Source organism: Haliotis cracherodii, unplaced genomic scaffold (genome assembly GCF_022045235.1).
Source record: "Haliotis cracherodii isolate W230 unplaced genomic scaffold, xgHalCrac1.p SCAF_16, whole genome shotgun sequence".
Classification (NCBI taxonomy): domain Eukaryota; kingdom Metazoa; phylum Mollusca; class Gastropoda; order Lepetellida; family Haliotidae; genus Haliotis; species Haliotis cracherodii.
The window spans coordinates 26603947-26615101 of NW_027266271.1; the positions used below are offsets into that span (position 1 = coordinate 26603947).

Here is an 11155-nt window from a genome sequence, read left to right on the forward strand (position 1 = left end):
TTTGTCGGCGAATTGTCCTATTGGTTTTAGCAAGACTAGCTGTGGTCGGCCAGCAGTCCGAGCGTCCCACAAATGTAATTGCTACCTTCTGGTGAACGAATTAGCTAAAATGAAGCCGAAATCATCAGGTTGGGGTCCAAATTCAGATATCATAACCTCATGATTTTGGAAGCCCGATTTTGCAAGTTATTCCGCCATCTCCTTTCCGTGCAGCCCGGCATAAACTGGGATCCACACACTATCACATGTAATATATACTTTGAGTATCCAGCTTTAATACTACAAAAACAATATCTCTTCGTGAACCACTGACATCTGATTCAATTGCCTTTACAGCTGCCATGAAGTCAGTGAATCTAACTGCCTCATGATCATATCCATAAATCCACCTTAGGGTTTGAAGTTAAGCAGCGAATGGTGAAAAGATGTTAACTGTTAGTATTAATGGACCCTTTAGACACCCCTTCTTTCATTGCAGAATCAATGATGATGCTTATTTAAGATGAATAACGGATTGATATTCGTATTGGCATGTTTTAAATTTCAGTGTTTCAGTGTTTCAGATGTGATAAGATATGGCGGAGCGTTTTGGACGAATAAGATTCAGTCCATTGGAGTTTTATTATCCTGTTGGGAACACAAGATCAGTTGACATCACCCGTGGTTGTAAAGTTGCTGACGAATGTGAGATGTTGTTTCTTGGGTGCGGTGACATCAGAAATGTCCTGCACACCCTGCACGTGTTGCACAAAGATGGCACCACAAAGACAAAAGGTCAAACGATTAACATTCATCTGAATGACATAGAAAATGGTGTCTTGGCACGAAATTTGATTTTATTGTACTTAGTTCAAACCATTGATCCTGCAAATGCTGAAGATTTGAAGTTTATGTGGGGAACCTGGTACGACTGTCTTTTGTCCCCGGATCACACGAAGAGACTGAAGCAGCTGATGAAAGAACTGTCAACTATTCCGACAAGTAGTTTTGACGTCTATTTTGGAAATTTACACACAGAAATCTGCATCAAGGAGGCTCTGCAGTCTTGGCTGAAGGTTGAATCCATCAGTGGTAAATTGACAAATGACAAGCGAGAAGCTTTCATAAGGGAGAGGTACACAAACGATTTCCCCGATGGAGCTGTTAAGAGGATCGCATCCAGGGTGACACATATGTGTGATCAGTTGATGTCAACGCCTCGTCTAAAAGAAAGGTGATTTTAATTTCAACATTTGCTTATAACAAAAGCTTTGATGTTTGAGAACAACACACTGTTTCTAACATTTGATCCAAACCAAACACTGGGTGACATTGCACATCTTTCCCATATCAAAGACTTCAGTCAATTATAAGGTATTTGAACCAGGTAATTGTGTCTTCACAGGTACGATCAAGAAGTTCGGGAATATGTCATGACTGGTGTGTCGAGAATCAACTCAGCTCCACTGTCATCAAAGCGTGTCGTTGAACAGTTTCATGGCAACATGACATTCTTCAGGCCTGGCTACGAAGACATGTGGAAAGTGGAAGACAATTGTTGTCCACTAATGTGCTTTAATGTGGCCCTTCAACTTTACAGGTAAAGTAACTGCTCTATAGGTTATCAGGATAGATAGACAACCCGAAGCTATGAACAGCTCTCGTGATTATGTACATAACTATGCTTATGTGTATTTTCAAATTGACGGTCGTGAATCGTGAAATTAGTTTAAATATTTGTACCTACATAGACGTTGCATTTCTACACCTACTTCGAATATCTTATTCATATATCTTTCAATTAACCAATATTGTGATCTTTTAAATATTATAGGGGCGGTCGGGTAGCCTAGTGGTGAAAGCTTTCGCTCGTCCCGCCGAAAACCCGGGTTCGATTCCCGACATGGGTACAATGTGTGAAGCCCATTTCTGGTGTCCCCCGCCGTGATATTGTGGGAACATTGCTAAAAGCGGCGTAAAACCATACTCACTCACTCACTTTTAAATATTATACTTTATCAGATACGACGGGAAACATGTCACGATGTCTTCTCTGTGTCTTGAAATAATGAAGCAGTGGGTGGAAAGTTATCAGGCAGCCATTAAGGAGGGATGCATAATCAAGGTATGTTTCTATGTCCACACGACTAACGCGTCTGTCTACAAATGTACGTCTGCTGTCAACGTAAACATTATTATTGATTAAATATTAATAATAGTTCCGTTGCTTGTAGATTCATCTCTGGAAAGGAGAGGCGACTGTACTTTGCAACACAGACCTGCCTATAAATCTCCATTTTGACTTCATAGACACCTCCAACATCGTGGATTGCCTTGGTCTCTTACCTGTTTTGACGTACTGCCGAAATAAACTGAAAAGGTGAGATAACATGGTAAATGCTGTTGCTTCTTGATATGCTAAACCGTATGGTCCTTTTTTCATAATGTGTTTGTGTTTTTCACTTTTACATTGCGATGCTGTTGTAAAGCTGGATTTCACATTAGTGGACATGTATCTAGTGTGTACCCATGTATGAGCTGAACTCCACTTGTTTCCGTTTAGGCCTGACGGAATCGTGGGTACACAAATCTTTCACTGGAACAAACATGCATCTTCCGTGATGCATTACTTACGTCTCTGCTTTGACATTCCTGTGTTGATGTATCCAACAGTATTTGGATTTCACCTGGCAGAAGAACTATTAATTGGACACGAGTGAGTACAGATAATTACAAAAGAAATTTGATCACAAATCTTGATCCATTTTCCCACAATTCCTTCGTTGAGCACGTATTTTAGAATAAGAAACATGACGCATAACCTGACGATTTTTATGTTCGGTAAAATGTATCAAAATGATTCAGCATTACCAATATTCTCAATATTAACTATACAATACATTTTTTTATCAAACCTACTGCTTGCTCCCTGTCATAGTTGTATTCCTATTGCATTCCGTCTATTTACATTTAACAGAAGTATCCCAGACTAGGGATCTTCTGTTGGAAATAAAATGGTATACTTGATGTGGAAAGTTGGACGTGACGAGACCGAACTCTCCGAACTCACGATCCTCCAAGATGGTATGTTCTTCTGCAGCACTTATACATGTATATGATAGTGTTTAAGTTACATTGGAATTACATAAAGAACGGGTTGTGAGTCTGAATAATTTTCAACTGAAAAGGTACTGTTACACTCTGAGATTGTATCTAAATGACCTGCGCTTCCACATTATTGCTCAGAGAAAAAATAATAAAACAAAACTGTTCACATTGCGGATCGAACCAAGCTTGTTTGAGAGAGAGAGAGAGAGAGAGAGAGAGAGAGAGAGAGAGAGAGAGAGAGAGAGAGAGAGAGAGAGGCAAAAACATTAAACATTAACTTAAAGTTTCCGTTATTATGTTATGTATGTGATACATTTTAGGGTCAGCTGATATTGAAAGACTGGAATATGTTTGAATTACAGTACTAAAGAATACTAAAAAAAATTCGTCGGCTCCTTTCAGAAAAAAATGTATATTTGGACCAGTGACCAAAATATGACCCACCACCCTAACCAGGATATGATATAGTCGGTCTGTTATTCATATCAATTTTTATCAAATATTATCGCCGTGTACTTGATTAGAAGGACGGAGTTGAACCACAAACACCTAATGGCATTTCATCTGTCATCTACATTGATCCCCCATCAAATTCTTGACAACCACTCTGTCCTCTTGGAGATATATAGATTATATAGATTTATAACATGATATGCTAAAGGCACAGATGCAGTGTCAGTGGCCCTTGACAAGTTGCTCAAACCAAGTATGGTTGATGAAGTAGCAGGGATCTTCAGAACAATACAACCATCAGCCTTTGATGTGGAAACAAGAGAAAAAGTCGTTAGAAGAATTAAGGGAATCAGTAAAGGTATGTTAAATTGAATACATTACTGCTTCATATTGTATACAATGAATATTTTAATAGAAATACCAACCCCTTTTGCGATTCAATGTATAAGGATTCCCTACAAAATGATCAATGGTAGTTAGTGCTAACTTTATCAACATTTTGTTTGTTGGTTAACACCGCACTCAGCAATATTCCAGCTCTATGACGGCGGTCTAAAAATAATCGACTCTGGACCAGACAATCCAGTAATTGATATCATGAGCATCGATCAACGCAATTGTTTGTTTCTTTTGTTTGTTGTTTAACGCCGCACTCAGCAATATTCCGGATACATGACGGCGGTCTGTAAATAATCAAGTCTGGGCCAGACAATCCAGTGATTGACATCATGAACATCGATCCACGCAATTGGGATACGATGACATGCATCAGCCAAGTCAGCGAGCCTGACCGCCCGATCCCGTCAGGCGGCTCTTACGACAAGCATAGTCGTGTTTAAGGGCAAACATGGGTTGCTGTTCTGATCGATGAAATGCATCAACCAAGTCAGCGAGCCTGACCACCCGGTCCGTTAGTCGCCTCTTACGACAAGCATAGTCGCCTTTAAGGGCAAACATGGGTTGCTGTTGTGATCGATGACATGCATCAACCAAGTCAGCGTGCCTGACCGCCCGATCCCGTCAGGCGGCTCTTACGACAAGCATAGTCGCCTTTTACGATAAAAATTGGTTGCTGAATACCTATTCTACCCCGGATCAACAGATCATATGGTTAATTGGTAAAACTTTCGAGGTTGCTGTCATTTCTTTCCAATTCATAAGTAGTATTGTAACAAATTTGACAGTTGATTAAGGATTATATGTACAGACACGTTATTCATGTATGATCAATGGTCCATGCTCAATCGGGTAGTGGTGATGTATATTGACAGCTGACAATGAAAGTCAAAGTATTTTCAATGTGATGCAATTTGGAAATGACATTGATGGGGTTCTTCTTTAATGCTTGGGATACTCACAATGATGGTCAATGTATCAGCCACATTGTATAAGTTTGTCATATATATACTAATACAATACTATTGAGCAAAATATTTCAAGAAATATGAATAGTATGTTTTTTCATTCTCACTACTCCTTTGAATATTTGGGAACTTTCCATATTTGTCCTGCCTTGCTTCATATACGTGCATGTTGAAAGTTATGAATAATGCTGTTGATGAGAAATTGGTTGATTATATATGCCCCAACTCCAATGTAATTAAAGAGTACTAATTACCCTTTGTTCCAAATAGTAATGAAGCAGTCAAATGCAGATGAACTATCAACGAACTCCGCAAGCTCGTCGTCAAAACGACTTGTAAGTGAAATGTTTTACTACCACTATGTTCAATCTTTCATGTATCAAATAAAAGTTCAATCATAAAATTGTATGGAAATGTATTCCAAATATAATATTAATCTTAGGTTTTTAGAAACATTTGATGATAAATATCCCGAGTTAGACAATATAATCTGATAATTTAACAGAGTTATACATGTATTTGCTTCAGACCATAGTTGAGTACATCGACCACTACAAGGTGATCATTACAACTGATCCAGAATGCCTGAAAGAAGGGAAGTTCACAATAGATCATCTTAGAGGGGATCCAAATGTTGTAGTGCTGATCAACACCCAGCATGGGTAAGAGGGAATTTTATTTCTATGGAAAGAAACAGGCACATTTATACACTTCTCCTCAAAGTTGGAAAGGACTCTTTTGTCACAGTCATAATGACATGCAGAAAACTTCTTATTCACGTTAACATAACGCTGTTTCTAACGTAAAGTCATCATGTAGATCCTAGTCGAGAATTATATGTGATGAACGTATGATGGCATTCATTAGTGAAAATAGTCCTTTCATGTTCCTCAGGCACCCAAGCTTTAAAAAGATATTACGTCTTTCCTGTGGCATCTCAATCAACTCCTGCAAGATCACACTGTCGAGGAAGAAGGGAACAGTAGACGCTCTTCTCGTCAAGGACGTGAATATAACAGTGGGTGAACGCGTGCTACCCTGGAAGAAACTCGAGCTGGATTCAGCAGCTGGTCTCCCCGATTTCCCTCGTTCAAAGTATGGGGAATCTGTCATTGACAAATATTTAGAACAACTGACGCCCCCATCAGTCACTATTGATACAACATCACCAGTTCAACAGCTTCAGTTGCTTATAGGCTACCTCTTTAAGAATATTCCTCAATCATCTGGGGTAAGTATTTGTTTCTTGTAAATTATATTGATATACAATGTTAGTCTTATGACGACTGGTGTGTTGTGATACAAGCTAACACCGAGCACCTATGACATTAAAGATTGTGAATGTGAAATGAAAGGTTTCAGGACACTGCCAAATAGAACCTTCTGGAACCGATAATTTATTATCAATTCAACTGTTATAAATTTATCCAGGCACCAACATTATTTGCTTTTATTCATGAAAACAATAATATGCCAACTACAAACAATCAAAACCATCCAACATCTGTTCGGGTGTTCGATTAGTTTCTAGACTCTGTGTGTGATGATCACGTAATAACTTGTACTTATCCAAGTCTAAAATCAGCAAGCGGTAGTTGAAGTAGTCTAGACTAATATATATTCTTTGCACCAGCGCTCACATTTCTGAACATTAGTGTCAGCATGTTGGACAGTTCTTCATGAATCGTGTAGCATGAGTTGTGTAAAACATGTTGTAATGATTTGCAATCGCATTGTCTCAGATGCATATAAACTGGAAAGTAAGGCTGCGGCCATTATGAAGTACCCTTTCTAATCATGGTAAAAGTAAATATGTATTGTCAATCCAAGAGAATAACCAGTCGGATTATCTGCCGAAACACTTTCCATGGCAAAGGGCAAATTAGCTGTTAAATATTATGTGAATAGACCACTTAAAATCACTGACGACAACAGGTGTTAGCGAAAAGGGTTACATGTCCTGCCCTTCCGATAACACTCGCCATTTGAACATTTTGAATGAAAGGAAACAATCACACATGCAAGCTATAAAAGGTTTGACATGACGTTGACCATTCCTGATAAATTCCATTTGTCTCCGTTTGATTTTCATAAAGTTTTAAATGACATTGACATTAGCTCTTCTTCATCAACAACATAACAGATGGGATTGGATGGGTCCTCGTTGACAGTTTTGTGTTGGTTATATCAACTAAGCTGTAACAAGAACGGGACTAAAGCACTCACTGTAGCGAAGAGTTTATTTGATTGTCGTCTCTGTCGCGATCCAAGAAAACCCGCGACCCAAATCATCAGACGATATGCATCCTGCTGACAGAACATAATTTTTTGTTTTGCTATTTTTAATGAAGTGAAATAACTCCACTTTAAAGACAAGCCGATGGGACATAACAGATACAGTGTACTTCCGAAAGTATAACATTCCTGGATCAAAAAACGTGTCAAATCAAAATGATGTGTCCCATAATCTTTTAAGTTTTCAAGAACCACCAATAGTTTTGTTCTCCTGTGCGAACACCACTTCTTCCAACTTGTTTCTCTACAGGAAGGTATACAGAACGTGGGTATGGCAGCTTTTGATATAATTTCCACTGTTTGAGGCTGCCAAGGCTTATTATACTACGACCAACCTGTTGGTCATGTAATCACAGGAACGACTTTACGTGCAAGCACTTTAACCACTTGGCTACCCCCAGGCCTCGAAAAATATAACCATTATATGTAAGCATCACAACATATTATTGATTGATCAAACAACTTTTTGGAAAGAGATATGACAAATAATGACATATATATTGCCAGTGTGTTAACTGAGGAACAAATCTACAAGAACCACGCATCAGTACTATCAACGGTTTGCTTAACTCTAAAAGGCATGCCCATTCCTCTTTTGTACTGGATTCCAAAGATACATAAGAAAACCCGTACAAAGGAAGATAGATTGCCGGGTCCAGCAAATGTACCGCAACAACTATGTCTCAAAGACTAACCAAAAACTTCAAGACAATCAAGGAAGGACTTTCTTTATATTCACAGAGGGCATTTGAGACGAATAGAATTGGTACATATGAATTCTCAAAGTTGCTCGGAAATCAGAAAAGTGCAATCTCAGAAAAGTGAGTCGAAGATAGAGATATCAGATTTTTAAGAAATGGAAGCAAATGTCATCTAAAGTTTACTGAGAAAACAATATGTGAAATGTTGGACTTAAATATCATCTATTTAAAATGTTGGCAAGAAGAAGGCAGCCCCATTGGTACCAATTGTTGCTCTCCTTGCTGATCTGTTTGTTATGCATAGCTGAAGTTTCAGGTATATCGATGATCTGATTTAACTGTCATATAGCCGAGTCCTTTCCACTGATTTACCCCCAAACTAGAAATATAAGAATGCTTATCTGTTTTGTATTTAGATCTAATTCAGAAAGATTTAGAGTAGCAAAAACTCTCCACATGACTGTATGACAAGAGAGATGACTTTTCAACTGTCCAACAGACAACTGTCCATTCATGTCGAGCAGTACGGCAACATTGGTGTCTCTTCTCCGTCCATCAAGCAGTTACCACTTTTCTTCAGGCTCTCAGGCATGTGGTGGTGACGGGTCGGATACTCTCACCGTTTCGTGAACACCTTGTATCATGACTAATAAACACGTGCTTATGATATAGTCATATGAATCATACACTGGACATTTCTTATTAATATGGACAGGTTGTGTCGCTTGTATCTATTGCACATTTTCAAGATACAGATTCTATTGTGGAACGGATTTTGTATGAGGTGACAACATTCAATGTGTATGGTTTAGGTGTACGTTTTCAGTAATTTTAGTCAAGAAATTAGTTAAACAGTTGTAAAGTAGGCTCTTTCTGTAAACCAACACGAACAAGCTAATGTTCGTTACTAGTGGTTCAACTGACATTGATACTCAAGGAGACGAATGAATATGATTCTTTAATTTGCAAAGATGTTTATGGTTTTTATATTGTGATTTGCTCGAGGTTGTTCAATTCATTTTGATTTCAAGGTACCATCACTTGTCAAAATCGGAGCTTCTTATCTGACCAACCCATCACAGAGAGCCAACAACAGATTTCACCTGAAAGGCTTAAAAGTGCACGAAAATATGCCGACACTGATTTTGGAGTTCTTTGACTTTGACAAAGCTGAAGTACTGGTAGAACAGCAGAAGGTTACCACTGCTGAACTTGCACCTTTCTATGCACGTTTAAGTGATTATCGGGAAATGGACCCTGTCGACTCTGTTCACCTGACTCAGGTGAGAACAGCATTGTGAGCACATCTGTAATAGATACATGTACTTATAACTCACGTTTCGTTTGATATGTAATGCATTAACATTGACGATTTGACTTTACAGCTATGAATCTTGGCTGCGTCGCTTTATTTTGGCGATAGATGGACTTAAAATAATTCATGAAATGACTCCCGATACACGATAGTTCAAGTTGCGCAGTGAACCCACATCTTCTCCATGTTGGCTTAGGAAGTAGATGTTACACACTTCAAATGCCTATCATGTATGCGGGTAAGGAGTGAGGGAGTTGGGTTTAACGCCGCTTTCAACAGTATTCCACTTATATCACCGCGTGTCGACTTTATGTGGGAGGAAAGCTCGAAGTGATGCAGGTCTCAGACGTTTACCACTTCGGTGAAACCCACGAGCACGGGTATCGTGCTGACAAATCTAGAAACATAATCGGAGCGAATCGGGATTCGAACCCACAATCATAGGTTTTTGGCGTGCTCAAGGGTCGCAACTCTGCACAGCGAATCGCGGGGCCTCAGACGACTGGGCCATCCGTGCCTTTGAGCGTATATGGCGTCTTACTCTGTTTAAAGGATATTATCGGTGTATCCTTGAATAAGGTTGTGCGCCCGCTAAAATCATTGGACTGAACTGAACTGAATCAATATCCGCCCTTACCCTAAAGATTTTGCGTTCAATTTTGTCATGGTAGAATACGCGTTCGGTTTCATTTAGCACGGTTAAATCTACAGGTAACCTTATTATACATGGAAAACACAGTATGTTTATATGTGCATGTTTAATGTCTTTTTTGAAATAATTATATTTAGCACGTCTGATACATAGTAAATAATAATTGTATAACTACAGGGTTATGATTTGCTGGTTAGGATCCTAGAACTGAACTCTCATCGTATCATCCAAAACCAATCTGAGGACAAGAGGTGGATAATGAGGACCTTCTTGAGAGGACGATATGCTTATTTGGACAACCAGAACTGGCCAGGTCTGTCTGATGCCAGTCCAGCTGATGTAGTAGGTAAGGAAAGACTGATCACATTGGCTCTTTTTTAGGTACAACAATTCTGGACACATTCGAAACAATTGCTAAACCCGTTTTATGGCCCATATGGCTCACCTTAGTTGTGACAACTGGTGTACTTGATGTTTCAGAAACAATGAAGTTGCTGCAACGCATGTGGAAGACAATGTGAATAGTGTCACAAGGACAAGTTCTGATTCAGTTCTGGAAACAACATTTCTCAGCCAGTCATATATAGACATGAAAACTGTCTCAAATGATTCACGAGTCTTGGCAAGAACATTGTTTCTCTGGTTTACATATTTGTTTTGTTTGTTTATTTGTTGTTTTCACGCCGCACTCAGCAATAATCCTGCTATATGACGGCGGTCTGTAAATAATCGAGTCTGGACCAGACCGTCCAGTGACTGACATCATGAGCATCGATCCACGCAATTGGGATACGATGACATGCATCAAGTCAGCGAGCCTGACCACGATATCCCGTTCGTCGCTTCTTACGACAAGCATTGTCACCTGCTGAAGACCTATTCTTTGTCAACATCGAACTTTCCAACAAGTAAGGCGATAACATGTTTATATCATATAAGAAAGATGATATACAAAGAATATACCACTCTCTTTGTTTACATTGGTTGTACGGCTCCACATGCTGTCATCGAAGCCCAAAGGAGAACTAGCGATACGGTCACTTTGATGCATAAATATATATTGTCATGCAATTTTCTGTCGCAGTTGTAGTAGCATATCTATATAAGTATGCAAAACAATATGTAAAGCGCCCCCAGATACTTGCATTACTGCGTTCTATACTGATTTCTGAAAAAGCGCGTTTGTTTACAAACAAGAGAAAAGTCCGGTCACGTGATGGGCAAATAAGCCCGTGGCAGTGGTGTTATGCTGAGTCACCACTGCGCCGGAATGTGAGAATATACAATA

At 39.1% G+C, this 11155-nt stretch overlaps 1 pseudogene; it reads left to right on the forward strand.

The window, feature by feature from the left end:
* The first annotated feature begins 575 nt into the window (after positions 1–575).
* Positions 576–10436, forward strand: LOC139463517 (uncharacterized; annotated as a pseudogene).
* Positions 10437–11155: the final 719 nt, after the last annotated feature.